This window comes from Choristoneura fumiferana, chromosome 16, assembly GCF_025370935.1.
Source record: "Choristoneura fumiferana chromosome 16, NRCan_CFum_1, whole genome shotgun sequence".
Taxonomy (NCBI): Eukaryota; Metazoa; Arthropoda; class Insecta; order Lepidoptera; family Tortricidae; genus Choristoneura; species Choristoneura fumiferana.
In genome coordinates, this window is record NC_133487.1 from 3,395,760 (window position 1) to 3,415,583 (window position 19,824).

Consider the following 19,824-nt stretch of genomic DNA (forward strand, 5'->3'; position numbering starts at 1 on the left):
TCTTTACAGTAAAGATACTGTCAACCAACTTAGAATTGTGGAATGGGAAGGTAATTTTGAGGATCCCGTAGTGTTCAAAGGGTGGTTGACGACAACTATTACTAAGTTGTCTGTTTGTTTATCTGTCCGTGAATCACAGATCGTGAGTTCAGACACGGGCTCGCGTCTCTGAGTTTTTCAAAATTCATGTATGAAAATTACATTCAAAATTTACCATGAGCTGTACGTTGAAGGAAGACATTTTGAGGATACCTGTACAAATCTGCGAAGCAATTCAATGGTGTGTGTGAAGTTCCCAATCGGAACTGGGCGCACGTGGGAACTACAGCCAAAACCCTCTCATTCCGAAAGGAGGCCTGCGTCCAGTACTTGGATATTATGTAGCAAAATTAAATAATTGTCTATAGAACTTTATTGTTTACAACAACGTTCAGGCATAATATATAATTGACGTAAATTATGAATACCTAATCTAATCAACATAGAAAATTTTAAAAACACCCGGCAATGTCATCTTAAAGTTCCTTAAAGTTAATACTTATCTCAAAAACGACTGAACCGATTTTTATCAAACATAGCTAAGAACCACCGCAAGAAACTCGCTTTATTGTATCGCATCTTTATGTACCGTACAAAAACCGCATTATTATCGATCTATCCGTTTGAGAGCTACAATGTCACCGACAGACACACGTACCGAAATTGGCGACAAACTTTTATTATTATAAGTATAACTTATAAACCCGGTATCCGTTCATTTCGCAACTAACGTTTGGCAGCGATTCATTTCGCAACTTTTCATTTCGCAAACGCAAACTGTAAATATTTCAGAAATTATTTCAGGGCCATCGTGTAAAACCCTGTAGGTTAAGTTTGGTTAGTCTTATAAAAATCCTGATATATTTACAGTTCCAGGAATATTAAACAGTTGCGAAATGAAAAGTTGCGAAATTAATCAGGTTGCCAAACGTAACGTAACTTTATAAAGCCTCTTTTGGCCGGATATCCTAATAGTCGCAATTGGCATTGACCAGTTTGCTAACAAAATAAAGATTCTTTTAAATTGATAATTCTAATGTTTGTGGATCTCCAGAGATCTAGTTCCACCATTTAAACAGTATCTCATCAGGCCTAAACCAAACATGTCTGAATATGTTAACTTTATTACGACAGGATTCCCTCTGAGGCCTAAATTCTACAAATTGGTACAGTATTAAGCAGCGTTTCCACCAGAGATGTGCGAGGATGTGTTGCGAGGAATATGTATTTCATTAACCAATAGAAACGATTACCTATCCTCGTAAAGCAGCTGCACCGCTCTAGTCGAAACAGCATGACACCGGGGTTTACTCCCGCACTCTGCGGCACTTTATTTTTCACATTTTATTACAAGCCTTTATTTTTAACTTGCAATGTATTTATGTAACTATGTATGACAATGTATGTGCTTGCCAAATCTTGCAAGTTAAATTTGACCCTCTTCCAATGGTCGGATTGACTTTGAAATTCGGCATATTTATGTGAATCTGGTGATAATGCAATTATCTGGTAGTGACATCTTGGTGGTCCAGGCAAAAACGTCTCTGCAGGACGGAACTCCGAAACGGTTTATGGCATCAAGTTGAAATTTGGTACGGAAATGTAGTTAGGATGACAATGCACGTACAGTCAACAAAAAGTACAATAGGAAAAAAGTTTTTCATCATGTCAGCCGAAAGACGTCTACTGCTGGACATAGGCCTCCCCAAGGCTCTCCACTCAGACCGGTCTTGTGCTTTCCGCATCCAGCGCGAGTCCGCGATCTTAACCAGGTCGTCGTTCCATCTTGTTGGAGGCCTACCGACAGCTCGTCCCCCGGTCTGCTGACGCTATTCGAGAACATTCTGCCCCATCGCCCAACAACAAAACTCTTTCTCTTTTTGCAGGTGGTAGGACCTTGTGCAAGGTCCGCCCGGATTGCTACCACCATCTTGCTCGCTAATCCAGCCGTAAAGCAGCAGTGCTTGCACTGTTGTGTTTCGGCGTGGAGAGTAAGACAGCCGGTGAAATTACTGGCACTTGAGGTATCCCATCTTAGGCCTCTAGGTTGGCAACGCATACGTGCCCAATATTTTTTGATAATTAGACACACAAAAGATCGTATTTATCTCACTTTATACACTAGCTTACTGAACTTTTTTTCTAATTTGTAAATGAATAAAGTTTATTGTTGTGATTATTTATTAAGTCAACTAGCTGTCGCTACTTCGTCCGGCGGTGTTTTCTGCGGGAACTATGCAATTTTCCGGGCTAAAAACTATCTTTCATCATCATCCCAGCCTATATACGTCCCACTGCTGGGCACAGGCCTCCTCTCAGAATAAGAGGGCTTGGGCCATAGTTCCCACGCAGGCCCAGTGCGGATTGGGAACTTCACACGCACCATTGAATTGCTTCGCAGGTTTGTGCAGGTTTCCTCACGATGTTTTCCTTCACCGTAGCTCGTGGTAAATTTCAAATGTAATTCCGCACATGAATCGCCGTGGTGGCCTAATGGTTGACCTATCGCCTCTCAAGCAGAGGGTCGTGGGTTCAAACCCCGGCTCGCACCTCTGAGTTTTTCGAAAAACTATCTTTACTTACACCGAATTTCATCTAAATCAATTCAGCAGTTTAGACGTGAAGAAGTAACAAACAAACAAAAATACTTACAAACTTTCTTATTTATAATATTAATAGGATTACTTGAGCCAAACCTCTCATATTATTTGAATACTGTTATCTCCTTTGTTTATTTATTCATTGCCGACTCCGCGAATACACCAAATCCTCATCTACGTGTATCAATCTAATTCAGGAATTCTAGAATCCCAACAAAATAACACACAATCTACTTCTTGATCCAAACCGCCACAGGGCTCAACAGTGAGAACAAATTACTCGCTAGTCTGACCCCTGGTCAATACTAATACTATAAACAAAGGTCTGGGTTAATTTCGACCTTTCCCACACGACTCACGCGAGTCGAAAGCGTGGAATAAATATTAACATGAGAAAAACACGGAGGAAAGAAAATATGTATTATAGGTAGAGTCATTCACGATGACGCGTGCCGTGGTTTTTATTACAACATCATTAATGGCTAATTTTGACAAAATCACTCGTCTTCGTGGATGGCACTAGGTATATATAGCTGTTCATACCTTATATATTCTTTATTAAACAGTGCTAATGTAGAAAGCTAGTGTAGAAAGCTAGATACAATACATCTTGTATGTATGTACCTATCTGTTTTTTTTTTTTTTTTCTGTAGCCTACACGGCTGGATGGTTTTAGGAACGCACGTTGACTACGTTTTTTTTCCATAGAGCATCCATAATACGACTACGACGACTTAAAAAACGCAGTCTGCAAAGGGCTAAAACGCTAAAACAAATTGATTAAATATGTAGTTTTTTTAGAACGTATACTTATCATTTAGATTCGAAGAAAAAATAGCATCGAAAAATCTTTGAATAAACCAGTATTTTTGACAAAATTATTTTTCCCTGACATCTCCGCTACCGTCCCTGCACTATGGTATTCAGTAACATACACATACACATAAACAAAGATCCTCTATGATTTATGTGTAAAGGTACACCGTCTGTTTATTTATTTAACTTTATTGCTCTATGGAACCGGAAGCGCATTTGTTTGGTTATACAAGGTGATTTGGGGAACCACCTTTAATTCTTTATTATTTTAATGGGTGAGGCTAATTTATTGGATGAGCCGTGCGGCTTAGATTTGAATGAAAGCACTATAATAATAAAAAATGTCCCACAGTGCACAGGGCTCCTCTTAGAATATACCTGACCAACTTTGAAATGTTTACAATCCTCCAAACATTGCCATTTCAAAGTTCAATATCTCAAAAATGGCTAAACCTATAATAAAAAATAGGGTGTGGCCTAAAATATGAGCAAATAATTAAAACATAGATCATACTCGTCCAACTGAACAACATTATCGAAAATACAAACTGAGAGATGGATGCACAGAAAAACCAGAAAAAGAGAGCAGCGCTGGGAATCGAACCCAGGTCCTCAGCAAGCATAAGTAACGTAGAGAATAAGCAACTGAGATATGTATGCATAGGAAAAATTCGTGTCTAGATTCCTGTCCAGCGGTGGTGTAGGGGTTATAGCACGCAGCACGGATTGCTGAGGACCTGGGTTCGATTCCCAGCGCTGGTCTCTTTTTCTGGTTTTTCTGTGCATCCATGTCTCAGTTTGTATTTTCGATATGGTTTCACGGGATACCCGTAAAAGTAACCAATTTGGAGTTGAAATAAAAAATACAAAAAGACTGCAAAAACCAATCATGAACAACATTAGTTGGAGTCCCGGTTTGGAGTCCCGGGTAACGGCTAGTATCAAAATAAAATGAGTAGCAGTCTAATACAGTTGTTTCTGGTGAAGCTATTTTAAACGCCACGGGTATATAGTATACGTACCAATATTGTAACAAGGCAATAGTAAAAACTCGCTAACTAGTTAAAACGTCCAACTTTGAAATCCATTTAGAAGTTTCTCCGCCGTGTATTCATTTTCACTTACGTTCGCGGAAAAAGTTAGTATTTTCCTGTGCTGAAGGTGCCCGACCATTACAACAGTGATCTAAGTGGAACTTTTTCTAACTAAATGTTGTAACGAATACCTTATGAACTACGTTAATTGGGAAAAGGTGCTGAGCCATCAGGAATTTGATGGTGACACTGTTCTATTTTTTTCTCAAACATTACATGAAATATTGACGTTGTGTTACAAGTAATAGGCCAGGAAGTATCGCGCTGCAGGCGCTGCGGCAGTCACTCTAGCGGCCTGCAAAGAGATTTCATAGTAATTTCCCGCCCTCGGCCGGCAATTGCGGCAATGCGACCCTCTTTTGTTTCAACTCTCACTGCGGCACGGCGCACGCCCGCCGCCAGCAACACCGCCTGCGGCCGCCGCGCCAGCAGCCACACAACAGGGCGACGAGACTAGCGTCCCGCCAGCTTCATTTTTTTTTCATCACACTTGCTCGTAAACAGTGTCGTAACATGCAGGCTACCTTGGTTGCAACCCCCCAAATAAAACCCTCGACCTTAATGTGCATGTCATGAAACCCGTGGTCGGTAAATATACAATTTTACTCGCAAATGTGATGAAAATCATTGTATGTCGCACGGGCGGCTAGAATTACGAACATCAACTCATTAAAGCTAATAGACTCTCGTTCGTAATTCCGTATTTACCGCCCTTAAGACACAATGTACTATCACGTCATATTTGAGAAAAGCACTGTACAAGCCTCGGCCGGAACGCGGGTGTTTATATTTGCTTGGCCGGCAACCCCCTACTTCCGGCCTCTACAGTAATGTACTGTTACATGGCTAATTGTCACGTAACGGTATAATGTTGAGTTTCATCCAGAGATGTGCGAGGAAGCGTTGCAAGGAATGCGTTTCTCATTAACCAATAGAAAAGCTTTATTTACCTATTCTCGCTTTGCTCAACTGTTTCCACGAGCTGCTACGGCTCCTACGAAAATCGAAAATCCAAGTTCGTATCGTACCATCCCGTCGACGCTTATATTATTTAATACGAGAGTGAGAGGGACGGTACGATAAGAACTTCGATTTTCGAATTTCGAAGTAGCCCTGCTGAGCTGTAGAAACGCAGCCCCGATTGGTATGGAAACTGGAGTCGCCGAAAACGCTTATACTTACATAACAATTGAGTCAAAATTGTTTTGGTTATTTTGTTTCTTACCACCATGATTTATTATTATCACGATATTATACTTATGTATCTTACCTAAAATAATATGTTTTTTTTTTTGGTGTAGGTAATATTTAACCAGAAATGAAATATCTTACAAAAAATTCCACACCGCCCCTTTTTTTTGGGGACAAAAAAATAAGACAGTGAAAAGAAATGTGATTCAAGTCATTTTTATTACGATTTTCTGTTTATCTATTTTATGTACAAAGAAGCACGAAGGACTTTTTTTTAAATTATCAATCTACCTTTTCCGAGTTAACGATCTTACGGGAGTTATTTTACAAAATATATTATTATAAGGTAGATTTAATGACCATAGTAATTATAGATCGGCTTAATGGGATCAACCATTAGTTGCAGCGATAATATCTAATGGGTGTTATTAATTCAAGCAAAACAAACATTTCGTGTAAATGAGGCGCCATTTGCATACGCTGACTTTCATTAAATTAATTCGCATTAGGTCACATTTTTAGGGTTCCGTAACGTAACCGGAACCCTTATAGTTCTTCCATGTCCGTCTGCCTGTCTGTCCGTCCAACCGCAGCTTTTCTCAGAAACTATCAGTGCTAGAAAGTATGTGGCAACTATGGCGAAATGCTTTTATATCAAATAGTATTGATTTATTTTATCATGACAACATTCATCAAAACATTCATCATTTTTATTCTTATGTGGTATCCCTACTAATAACCGATGGCAGATTTTTTTTTGACATTCATAAGTGCTTAAATTTTGTTTGTATTTTTATTGTAAGCATGTACATTGTACTTATTTTAAATATTTAAAAAGGATATATATTTATTTATTTATATTCAGTATTTAATATAGGAAGTTTTATTTAATTAAATAATCAGATAACGTATCGTCTATTACGCGGACATTCCTAATTTTATTGAGTTTACTATCTCTTTCCACTCTCACCTTATTTACTGTTTGTCAGATAGAAGTCGCGAAATTACTTAGGTATTAAGATTCAATTTTTAAAATTTACTTTTTACCCAACTGCCCGAAGAAGGATTATATTTTTATTTTGTAAGCTGCCAATAAGTCGCAAAGCATAACCTGTGCAGTAACCGTTCCCGAATAAAGTCTAATTTAGATTGTTCAATTAACAATAATTCCTTTAAAGCCTCGCAAATACCCCAGCATTGTCTCACGTAACGAACTAAATGAATCCATTATCGCTTCCAAAATACTTGAGATGAAAACAATTATAAATAAATTGCCGGAACAACGACTAAATTCTAAATCTAGAGGGAATGTAAAATTAATTTAATTTTTAGACAAGGCGGTTTACAATTATTTTGGAATATTATCCCGCTCGATGCCCTGATTCTAGAATAAAATGGATTCAATTCTTCCTTCTTCGTGGGTATTGCGAAAGACGATTAAGGGTTCATATTAGAGTGGGCATTAGGGCTTTCTATTGTCGACTTCGAACTCTGGACTGCATGTGGAAGGTACCGGAGGCCTAAGTAGCTACATTTCAAATGATCAGGGATCAGGGATCAGTCACATTGACCCAACCATTAAAATGTTGAATTTGAAAATATATTAAAATTAACGAACAAACAGGCATTGAGGGTGAAAAAACATACCTATTTTCTGAGAGAAGTTTTTCAACACAATTAGTTTTTTTGATTATTAAGACCATGCTTGGTGAAGAAGAAATTTGACCTAAGTATTAATATACGTACACTAAATGTTTTATTTACATAAAAAAGATAACAGTAAATAACAATTAAACTAAAATAAAAGTAATCTAAATTTAAAAACCTACGTAAAACAAAAAAAACTTATGAAGTGTTAGGCACATTGTTGTGGCAAGGGGCTTCGTCTCGATACTCTGGAATGGACCTCCGCAAAATAGCGCCTGATTAAATAAATAAAAAAAAAAGTTTACGTACTGTCAAAGTTCATCTGTGTACCGTAGCGTTTGAAAAATATATTCAAAATAAATAATGTTATTAAAAAATGCTCCCTCATTTGCTGTTTACCTTTCCAAGTCGAAAGTAAACAAACAATTTATTATCCGTAATAAAACCTTTTTTAGTAGATAATTGAAAAACGTGGAGCTCAAAATCTCGTCAAAGGAATTTCTCTGTCTATTTTTCTAATCTAATCTCTTCTTATCAACTCCAAAACTCTCCTAAAGAAAATCCGTCATGATATTTGAATGAAATGAAAAGGAAAAATGCCAATTGGAACTGTATTGCTTATTTTCCATTAGACTCAAATGAAAAGAGGCTTAAAAATAAAATATCCTTTTGCGTACCACTTCAAAATAAATTTTTTTCTTTAAAAAATAGCGCTGTGGCTTCTAATCCAAGGTTTTTGTTTTAAAGAAGTTAGGATAAGATCTAATTCGTTACCGAGTAATATTTACATTTTACGTCATGTTAAAAGGAGATGGGCGTTGTTTGTTTCATATTCAACGATGTAAGTATGATATTTGTTTGATAAATGTGTGAGTAGGCATATTATGATTGATTTTTTGGAGTCTTTTTGTATTTTTATTTCAACTCCAAATTTTGTTACTTTTACGGGTATTATAGCACGCAGCACGGAATGCTGAGGACCTGGGTTCGATTCCGTGTGTTGGTCTCTTTTTCTGGTTTTTCTGTGCATCCATGTCTGAGTTTGTATTTACGATATGAGTAGGCATAATTATATAGTCAACTAAACTAACTAGATAGAAATTATTTTATTAATTTCATGGCCTATGCATTGAATTAATTGACTGTACAGCATACTCGTAACATATAACTATTTGCCTGTATATAAGCATTTAATTTTTTTTAATTCCGAATAAACACAGCACAATAAAAAGTTGAACTTAATTAAAAGAATAAACACAGCACAATAAAAAGTTGAACTTAATTAAAAGGTACTAAATAAGGTAATTACAAGTATTAGCCCACTTACTCTCTTGTTGAAAAAAGATGAGCAATCTGAAACAAAAAATGACCATTATTAAATTGTGCCCATTCTAAGTCAGGACACTCTTGACACTACAGAGGAGTGTCTTTTAAAAACTTTCACTTCACTATAAACTTTTTTTCGGAAATTGTCTAAAACTAAACCCACGGTTTTTTTGAAATTATTTTAGAAATTGTTGTTGTTTGTTTGGTTTTTAGAAAAATATGGCTCTGTCCATTGGAAGTCAATTTTGTCAATGTCTAGTAGGTTTTGCCGTTGCATAGAAATTGTTATTTTATCTTCGATACTGGCTTTTACCCGCGGCTCCGCCCGCGTGGTATTCGGTTATCGCGCGCTGTTCCCTCGGGAACTGTGCATTTTTCCGGGATAAAAAGTAGCTTATATCACTCTCGGGCCCATAAACTAGCTCTATACCAAAAATTACGTCGATCCGTCGCTCCGTTACGGCGTGAAAGACGGACAAACACACAAAACATACATACACACTTTCGCATTTATAATAAATATTAAGTAAGTATGGATTGTATTAAAGTAAGTTGACTTAAATGTTATGGCACTACGTAAATTGCTTTATCTACGTAAATTAAACTACAAAAAGTTCCTATGCACCACATATCTCAGCTTGTTTGTTTTCTTATTTAGTCACTTAAGCAGCGACACTAGCGACATCTATGCTGTAGCCCTCATCGAGAAACTTTCAGCACCCCATTGGAACTAACCGCTCACCCGGACAAGAGATGTCGTTATTAAGCAATAAAAAAAAATCAAATCCAATCTTAATTTGATTGCTGAATAACGACATCTCTTATTAAGCAATCAACTGTATCACTGTCCAGCGGTGGTGTAGCAATAGCACGCGGCACGGAATGCCGAGGACCTTGGTTCGATTCCCAGCGCTGGTCTTATTTTTCTGGTTTTTCTATGCATCTATAATTCAGTTTGTATTTTCGATACGTTACAAAGCATTGTCATTGTTATTCTTTAATTTCGCTTTTGATGTTACTGAAGCTTTTGATGTTTCACATAGTAAAACTGTTATTTAATTACAGTTTTAGGATGCGAAATCTGTCATTTGAATGTGATCGCGAGCGCCAGAAATGTTACGCAATATACTCTCTGATTTGTTACCTCTCACCAACAGTTTCGGTAACAATAGTTTGTGTCGCTGATTTTCCCATCATATAATTTTAAAATACAAAATTAGTGATACACTTAGGTATTAGCTTTAATGTTTCGGTCATATTACAAAGACCGCATCCCCTAGCATTTCAATGTCGTGAAATCACGAAAGAAAAAAAATAAACTTGAAAAAATTATCATATTTTCTTCTTTTCAGCCAGCACTTTTAGCCCGAACAAAAAAAAAACAATCGAAATCACAACTTCCATACGAACTGCGATTCGCATGCCACCATTTTCAGGTCATTACCCCCCTCGCTTCAGTGAACGGCAAATACTACAGTTTGTATTCTGCCCGAGTCTACTAGGGCCTATTTGTTCTGAGTATCGTGACTTTCTTTATCTGGTACTTTTTGTATCAGGGTAGGCATGTACTTGGATTTAAAGCATTGTTGGGAGTTGATGGAATTTAGCGACGTGTGATTTTTTGGCGGGAAAATCCTGAGCACGTAGTGAATTACGGGGCTCGGGTCGATTTTTGAAATCGAATTCGTGAAAATAGAATTCGAAAGTGATAATTAACACTGTATGAATTGTTGCAAAATATATATGTATATATAAGTAAGATGTAGCTATTGTTGGTATTGATGTTGCTAGTTCCCGAGGGAATCGCGCGCGATAACCGAATTCCACGCGGGCGAAGCCGTGGGCAAAAGCTAGTCTGTTGTTTATAGTTCATTGATATTGGACCTCCGCAAAGTAACGCCTGATTGAATAAATTATGTTGACCAGATTTTGATTGGTCAACTCTGCTTATCTTCACTGACCTCTTCTCCACTTTGGTGGATGACCGTGTAGAAGTAACAAAATAAAAAATACAAAAAGACTCCAAAAACCAATTTTAACTCCTTTAACCTCAGTATAAGTACTGCCAGACAGTATCGACGTCAGTATAATATTAATAAGTTTTGTTTAGCCGCTGCCGCGACCGCGTACTCTACTTTTTAAACTGTGTCAATTGGTAGCATAAAAAAAGTCTGTCCTGTTGCCAAGACGCTATGAATTCGTTCATCACAAGAACGTGTTATTAAGAAAGTTTCTTACTGCAATTATGAAAGCTGTGACGTAAGTTATAGCAACTAAACTGCAACGGCCGTTCTGCTTGAGATAATACTTTGTTCATGTGATGGTATTCATTTAGGTAAAATGCCTTTGGAAATGTGGTGAAGGGATCCGTAGGCCGTTGAGCTATGTTATTTAGTAGGCTGAAATGGAACATCGATAAATTTTTGACGACCGAATACCTAACTATATAATCTACGAAGAAAGAGATAGCGGGATTGAATCGAGGCATGCACTTGTAATGCTTAGACCCGATTTTTGTTATTTATCTATTTTTTGGTGATTTGATTTACTAATAATTTGGTAAGGTATTATGAAGACGGGATGACAATGTAAGTCCATTTAGCATGTAGGTAAGTATTATAGTAATTAATTATTAGGTACAAAAGAAACCGGTCATAATTGTACATGGATTTTATTAGTATCCAGTCCAAAGTCCCATTCTATGCTAAATGTACGTAGTGCGGGATCATTTTAGATGTTTAGTTACTAGCACATCTATATCAACATTAGTCATATATACCTATGACGTATGTAAATTCATCTAGAAAGACTTAAAAAATAAGATTTTCAGACCTTTTTTCTTATTAGTAATGCTGGAAGAAAGAAAGAAAGAAAACATTCGTGACAAAAATAAGAAGAATGAATGAAAATAAAATATTATGCATGTCAAATCAGCAATCTGCCGGTCTTGCGAACAGCGTTGGTCTTCCTTTTTAGCTTTTTTAATTAAGAGCTTCTTGGTTTCTAGGACAACCGCAAGTATTCTATAGGTTTTTCGGTTACGACAATTTCAAAGTCAAGTCTCTACCTATTGTCTTAGACCTAGTGTCTAGTATCTTTATTCAATTTAGGCTATAACAAGCACTTATGAAAGTCAAAAAAAATCTACCACCGGTTCGAAAAACCTCTGCTGAGAAGAATCCGGCAAGAAACTCAACGAGGTATATATATTTTTTTAAAACAGATTGATATATGTATACATCACAAGTATTTAACACAACTTTATTTTTAACACAGTAGGTTCGCTATTTGAAGACGCTAATGCGGTTCGGAATATTTCCAATATCCCTGTCCATAATATAATCATTAACTTTATAATACGCCTAATGTTCTGACAATATATCTGAAATCCGTTCATTTATAATATTTTTTGGAATTTTATTATAAAATACGTATGCAACTTAGCCAGTCTTAAGATGAGCTTCCCTGTCTTCTAGTAGCCTTTGGCTTATGTTAGTGGGAAAATCACATATGTTCTTCCTAACCATTTATTTCAAAAACTGACATTTGTATGGAAACATATTTGATATTAATCTCAGCTTGATACCACTACGCTAAAAAACTCTAAAAAAACATAGTAAACTTTAGTATTATTAGTTATTATTGTCCGCTTTATTTTTAAAAGAAATGCTACGGAACCTTAACCAAACTTGGACATGATTTGACCTTTTTTAACCGCTATTACGATAGCGATAGCGCCAGTTTTCCCCCGGGAAATGAGGTGATTTTGTAGTGATAGTGGCGTTTTTGCAAGTTCTGGCAACATGGCGTGCCGAAGTCACATTTTAGACTTGGTTCTTATTCGAAGAACGTGATTTTAAACCGAGCAACAAAGTTTTTTACGTTTGTTGATGTACTACTTACAGAGATTCTTTAATGTTGGATACAGATATTTAGTTTTGATGACAATGCAAGTTTAAAGGACTCAAAAAAATCTCTCATTTTAGCCTCTAACTTTACAGTTCTTGCATCGTCATCCAAAATACATAATTAGCCAAGTTTAAGGTCGATAAAATGAGGGCTATGGAGAGGGCTATGCTCGGGGTTTCTCTGCGGGATAGAATCAGAAATGATGATATCCGCAGTAGAACTAAGGTTACCGACATATAGCTCGAAGAATTGCGAAACTGAAGTGGCAGTGGGCGGGGCACATTGCTCGCAGGACTGATGGCCGATGGGGTCAGAACGTTCTTGAATGGCGTCCGCGGACCGGGAGACGAGCTATTGGTAGGCCTCCAACAAGATGGAGCGACGACCTGGTTATTATCGCGGGATCGTAGTGGATGCGGAAAGCACAAGACCGGTCTAAATGGAGTGCCTTGGGGGAGGCCTATGTCCAGCAGTGGACGTCTTTCGGCTGACATGATGATGATGATGATGATGAAGTCGATAAAATTAATCGTTGAAGAGTTTCGTCCTGCGGAAACAATCTTGGCCGGACCACCAGAATTTCACTTCTACCAAATGATTGTACGCCACATTTAAAATCAGTGATGTAACGGATGTGGTTTTATCGGAACCGAAAGCGGAACCAGATGTTTTGAATTAAGTTGATCGGAACCAGAAACGGAATCGGAACCGAAAACGGAACCGGAACCAGAATTGGAGCCTGAGTGATAGGTGGACGAGATGTTAAGGGTAGGTCTACTAAACCTGAGAGTCTATTGCGTAACGTTTCTGACACTCGCGATCACAATCAAATGATAGTTTTCGCATACAAAAAACTGTCATAAGATTATGATTGCGAGTGTTAGAGAAGCGTTACATAATTAGCCTTCTGTTTGTTTTTGATGTGCGCCGCTCATGTCCAGTCGCCGAGGTAAGCATTGACATCCGATATAACTTCCGTTTCAAAAGTAACGGAACCGGAACCGAAACGGATGTTTAATATCAAACGGAAGTTCCGACTTAACGGAAACGGAATCGGAGCTCCGTAAAATCCCTGTTTAAAATCAATAAGATACAAGGAAGTGGTCGAATTACTCACAATGTTTCGGAACCACGACTGACAGTCGAGTTCATAAATTTGTGAGCAAGAATTTGATCAAAAATATCTGAACACGACTCTTTTTAATTGTTAACGGCGTAGAAACTTGCTTTCATAAGAACGTTGAAGTGGAATAAAAGCATGTGTGTCCATGTTCAAAAATAAATAAAAGCATGGAAAAATTATGTTAAGTAAAAGACAGAGCTGCTGACTGAAGGATAGATAAATAGCGGTTAATATTTTAAATGTCAAAGGAACTGCCTTATTTCATATTGACAATCTAAGTACGAGCTGAATAAAACGTACATTTGTTACAAGAGACTCTCAGTTATTAAGAATAATATTTTCTCGTCTAAAAGGAAATATTTACCAACAAAAAACTCCTTTCTGGAAGAAATAACGAGATTGGCACAAACCAGGATTTGCTACTACCTAAGCTATAAGTATGGAGGAAAATAGCAATTTCTTCGGATATCCGTCAAACTACGTATACTCCATTAGACGAACATGAAGAATTACATCCAATGATTGAGGGAAAGGACTCGTTATAAGTAAAAGTAATGAAACAAGTATGTACTACAAGGTCTAATTTAGTGATTACTGAAACATGATATTTTTAGTTTTTAGGGTTCCGGAGCCAAAATGGCAAAAACGGAACCCTTATTGTTTCGCCATGTCTGTCTGTCTGTCCTCCGCGGCTTTGCTCAGGGACTATCAATGCTAGAAAGCTGTAAACTTGCACGGATATATATGTAAATTATGCCGACAAAATGGTACAATAAAAAAATAAAAAAAAAAAATTTTAGGTTACCTGTACCTCCCATAGACGTAAAGTGGGGGTGATTTTTTTTCTTATCTAACCCTATAGTGTGGGGTATCGTTGGATAGGTCTTTTAAAACCGTTAGGGGTTTTCTAAGACGATTTTTCGATTCAGTGATTTGTTTGCAAAATATTCAACTTGAAACTGCAAATTTTCATTAAGATCGAGCAAACCCCCCTTCTAAAATCTAAACCGGTGGGTGGAAAAATTTGAAAAAATTCAGGATGGTAGTAAGTATATAAAACTTACAAGGAAAACTATAATGGCTAAGTTTGCTTGAGAATTATTAGTAGTTAAAAATGTTTAAGATTAAAAATTAGACAACCCAAATTGGTAGGTTTTATTTAAACGTGTAAACCATTAGATTTGGCAGTCAAATTGATATTCCGAGATTTAACTAAACTCTATTTAAACTACTAGAAAAAAAATATCTACTTAGTTCTCCGAATAACACAACAGTGCAGCGTTTCGTTGTCGCTCCGCCATCGTTCATTCGGTCTACTAAATTATCAAAGCTAGTGCCATTGTGGACAGCCAGCTGAAACAAAAAGCGCCCTCTGCCGTCGAGTAGCACAAAACATTCGGCCGCAAGCACCTCATTATTATTCCTGCCGGAGACCATAACAATCTATGTTGAGAGTCCGTTCGGATTTCACCGAGTTTACGACTTAAACGAGAGAACGTCTATCAGACCAGTCTGTAACTTTCTGCTTATATTCTCTGGTTTTTAATATCCAATGCAAAAATAGAGGTGTTTTAAGTCCAACGCCAATGCCTGTTTGTCCGTCTGTAGTATCGTAGAACTCAAACGAATGGACATATTCCATTGCGGTTCTTTCACGTAAAGCGTGTCCTTGTGGTAGTTTATGTTTCATTAAAATTAATCACCAATTTTTGAAACATTGAACTTTCAAATGAAAGACCCTTACCCTACGACCGACTTACTAGTTTCCGCTCGACCACTTTTCATTATCAGTTGATATGCGGTATATCTATCTTTATTGTCATTCCATGTTTTGGATTTGTATGGTTACACGTCATACAGACAAAACGAAAACAAAAACAATACGTTTCTGGTATGGGTTACCTCCTTTATTTATGTTTTCATTTGTTTTATCTCTATAACCTCAAACCCACCTTGCAGGTGGTAGGACCTTGTGCAAGGTCCGCCCGGATTGCTACCACCATCTTGCTCGCTAATCCTGCCGTCAAGCAGCAGTGCTTGCACTGTTGTGTTTCGGCTTGGAGAGTAAGACAGCCGGTGAAATTACTGGCTCTTGAGGTATCCCAATCTTAGGCCTCTAGGTTGGCAACGCATCTGCAATCCCCCTGGTGTTGCAGTTGTTTATGGGCGGCGGTGATCTCTTACCATCAGGAGACCCACTTGCTCGTTTGCTATCCAGTCGAATAAAAAAAAACCTCAAACCTCATACTCAAACTTATATTCTCAAGCTCGGTCCGTACATCGCCATGGCTTATGATGGTGTTCGAAACTGTGTGATACACACCTTTGTTAGCCCGCGCTCAAGTGTGCGTAAATGAGAAAATACCCTCGTTTTACGAGACGCTCTGAGATTTTTACGAGGAAGCTCCTGTTGTACCTATAGATATAAATCAATGATGCTCTGTTTGCTTAGTCAAACTTGAAATAATAGGAGACAGTTTCCAGGTAGGTTAAGTTATTACATATACCTTTACATATACCTGTCTGTCTGTAATCAAATCTTTGAAGTTAAATTCGACCAACTTCTAGTAAGTAGTTGGATTGACTTGAAATTTAGTATACTTATGTAAATTGCGTGACAACACAATAATCTGGTAGTGACATCCTGGCAGTTTGGCCAGGATCGTCTCCACAGGACGGAACTCAATAGTTAATGGCATTGACTTGAAATTTGGTATGCAAATGTAGTTTGGGTGACAATACAAGTACAGTCAACAAAAAGTACAGTCAGCAAAAAAAGCTTGTATTAAAAATGAAATTTTTACCAAAAACTTATTACGTCGTAGGTTAATTAAGTGGTTAAATATAACAAATACAAAACAACTCCATGCTAGAAAGAACTCGTAATGTGCACTCAAAAGATGAAAAAAAAACAATTACACAACAAAATTTCTCATGTTCAATATATTGACCCGGATAACTCACGTCTTAATCGAGTTTAGCCTTCCGAAGAGGAAGGGCTACGGATTAGCCCGAAACATGTCGGGCTAAACTCGATTTAAGACGCGAGTTATCCGTGTCAATATATTGAATATGAGTGAGTCTCACGGCAGTTTCATGTACAAAATTTCTCAGTCACTAACACTTTATAAAACTAAACATCTACCGAGAGAAATACAAAGCAACAACGCAATGAAATTTCAACGAACCCAGTTTTATCTTAACGCAGTAGCAAACCTTTAAGATTCCAAGTAACAGACAAGTTTTAATTACAAACAGTGCTTTCATCTCATAAACAATCATTAGCACTGGACCCTGGCCGGCGGCGTTGATTGCTTTAAACGTTTATCAAGCGTTTCGCTTGTTACACTCCGGAGCATTGTGTAGCGAGCGAAACAACAATATGTACGGAAGAAAATGACATGAAAGAGAATCGACTAATAATCGAGAACAGAAGAAGAAACAAGAATAGAACAGATGAAGTACATTTAGGGGCTGTTTTGTCACTCATTGATAATTTTATTTGACGGATAAATGTGATGCCTTGAAAACAAACAGAGACGGCATCACGTTTATCCGTCAAATAAATTTAATCAATTGATGGTGAAACAGGGGGTTAAACTAGTTTGTTAATGTCGTTCGAGACATAAAATAAAATAAAGTTTTTTTTCTTTCACTTGTATAGATACAAGTGAAAGAAAACGATGGAAACAAACGATTCCCGAGTGTCATTACTCATAACATCTAGTTGTACTGTAAATAGTTTTTAATATCACTTTAACCCCCTGTTTAACCATCCATTGATTACGAGTAAATTTATCTGACTGATAAGTGTGATGCCGTCTCTGTTTGTTTTATTCGAATAGGAGACGGCATCACATTTATCCGTCAAATAAAACCGTGAGTTTTGAGTTGGGAGTCGCGTTTTTTCGGTCACGTTATTTTTTTTGCATTCGGTTTTATAGAAAAGTCCAATTTGTACCATATCGGATATGGCAAATCAAAACGAGTTGTACACATTGTAACGAAACTAAATTTACGAGACTTATAATTGTCAAAATTACGTTTTAACAACTAGATGAAATGTTTATTATAGCAATGGATAAAAGGTTTATACCTAGTGAAAGATAAGTCACTGTAACTGAGCTCTTAAATATGCTTCTGCAACAATAGAAACAATATTAAATAATGGAATGTCAGTACTTACTACCTCAGCATCGTAAAATGCAAAACGTTAACAATTCTTATTCGAAATACTAAATTTACTTCAAGTCTTCTGAGTGCCTGTGTCTCGAAACTTTAAAGTTTATTGCCTTGGTGGAGTACGAAACTTCGTCCGTTACAACGAGGTATTTACATTCTGTTGCGGGTTCAGCTTGGCTAATGCATGTAATAGAGAACTGTACTTAGTCAAGGGTTATTGGAAACACGGAGAAATGGACATAGTTTCAGTACAAGTTTTATTTGTACTTGTTCTACATAAGTAGGAACGGAAATGTTGCAATTAAGTGATCGTTGAAGACAACTGAGAAAAATAAAATTTTTGAAAGAGATTCAAAAAATTTTAAAAATAATGTATTCAAATCTGGAAATTTTCGCTTCTTAGTCAGGGATTCTAACCAGCCCATATAATAAATAGCGATTAAGCGTAGCATATGGACACGTAGGAGTATAGATAGACGCTGGAACACTATGTGGTTGTATTGTATTGTATTTTGGTTTGGGGAAAACACTGTTAAGCTAAAATAAGACTAAGTTGGACACGTTTGCCGCATGCACCCTCATAGGTGGGCTCGCACTGACACTTGGTGGGTGCCAGAGATCAAGCGGCTACGACAAGGCGAATCGAGAAGAAGATGATGTAAATTTGGACGTGTATGCAAAGGAGTAGAGGAGTGGCCTGATGTTGCGCCAGACCAGGAGTTCTGGAGGTCAAGAGGGGAGGTCTTTCCAGTGGGAGTGGAATACATGACAAGCTAATGGAAATATATCATGGAGGCTTTTGGTGAAGCCATCTTCTATGTTGGACCATAAAAAACCACGGGAAAGGTCATAAATGCAATGAAAAATGATTTATTTTTTCTTGCCAGCTAGATACATGACTTTGATTGAAAGTTAAGTTTAAATATATAAAGCACAATTTTTGTTATGAGAAAACAATAAAAATCATTTTACCAAAGAAAATACAGCTGAAAGAATTTAACCAAAGTCTAAAAAGTTAGGGGACGTTAGAATCCAGAAATCAATCTTTAAGTAAGTATGTATTACGTTTGAGAAAAAATATTAACCTTTGGTATGCCAGATGAGACCGTTATGCAACCCTTTTACTCACATGTAACTTCCATAAAAAAACATCGGACTGCCTTGTGACGGATCCGTCACACGGCAGACCAAAGGTATTTTAATTTTGACGTGTAAAGCCATCTTTTAAGGAATGCCTGAACTAGGTATCTCGAAAGGCTACTCAAGTACTCAGTCGCCCATGCATTTTTCATACATTTTATACATTTTTTTACGCCTTTTGAGTCTGGAATCCCTGACTGTATGGCAAAAGCATCCAAGCCCAACTTACATATTGTGTTCCTAAAATCACTGAGCATTTACTATAGAATTATTTCGGATGATAACTTTATGGAAGTCCTTTTTGCGCTTCATGTAGTTCTGTTACGATTCAAGACGTAATAAAATTTGGAACCATTAGATAATTTCCAAGTAAATTGATTTATTTCGTTTATTTCTATGTACCCAAATGGTTGTCTGGAAGAGATCGCTTTTAAGCAATAAGACGGTCTATTGTCTACCCTGAATGTATGTGTAATATATAGATTTTTTGTACTAATTTGTGGTGTGCAATAAAGAATATTTGTATTGTATAGTATTTATAATATAAGCTTTTAAAGTTACTTATTTCACACTTATTATAGCTCGCATAATTGTTGTAAGTCATAATGTATTGTTTGTCATAATTTATTTTTCGCTGATCAATTAATTGTTCAAAATTGTTATAAAACAAACCAATCCTAATCCTAACCTAAGAGTTTTAGAGAACGACAATTTAAAATTATCTGAAAATTTACAATTTCGACGGGAGAAAAATATG

General features: G+C 37.0%; 1 protein-coding gene across 4 annotated transcripts in view; it reads right to left on the minus strand.

The window, feature by feature from the left end:
* rols (zinc-RING finger and ankyrin repeat domain-containing protein rolling pebbles) overlaps positions 1-19,824 on the minus strand; it is a 377,175-nt gene that overhangs the window by 302,013 nt on the left and 55,338 nt on the right. For 3 of the 4 annotated variants that reach the window (XM_074099451.1, XM_074099453.1, XM_074099450.1), the window contains exon 2: positions 8,715-8,740. The exons of the other annotated variant lie outside the window; for it this stretch is intronic. The gene's annotated coding sequence lies outside the window, so the exon portion shown is untranslated. The remainder of the gene's footprint in view (positions 1-8,714; positions 8,741-19,824) is intronic. 4 annotated transcript variants of the gene reach the window in all.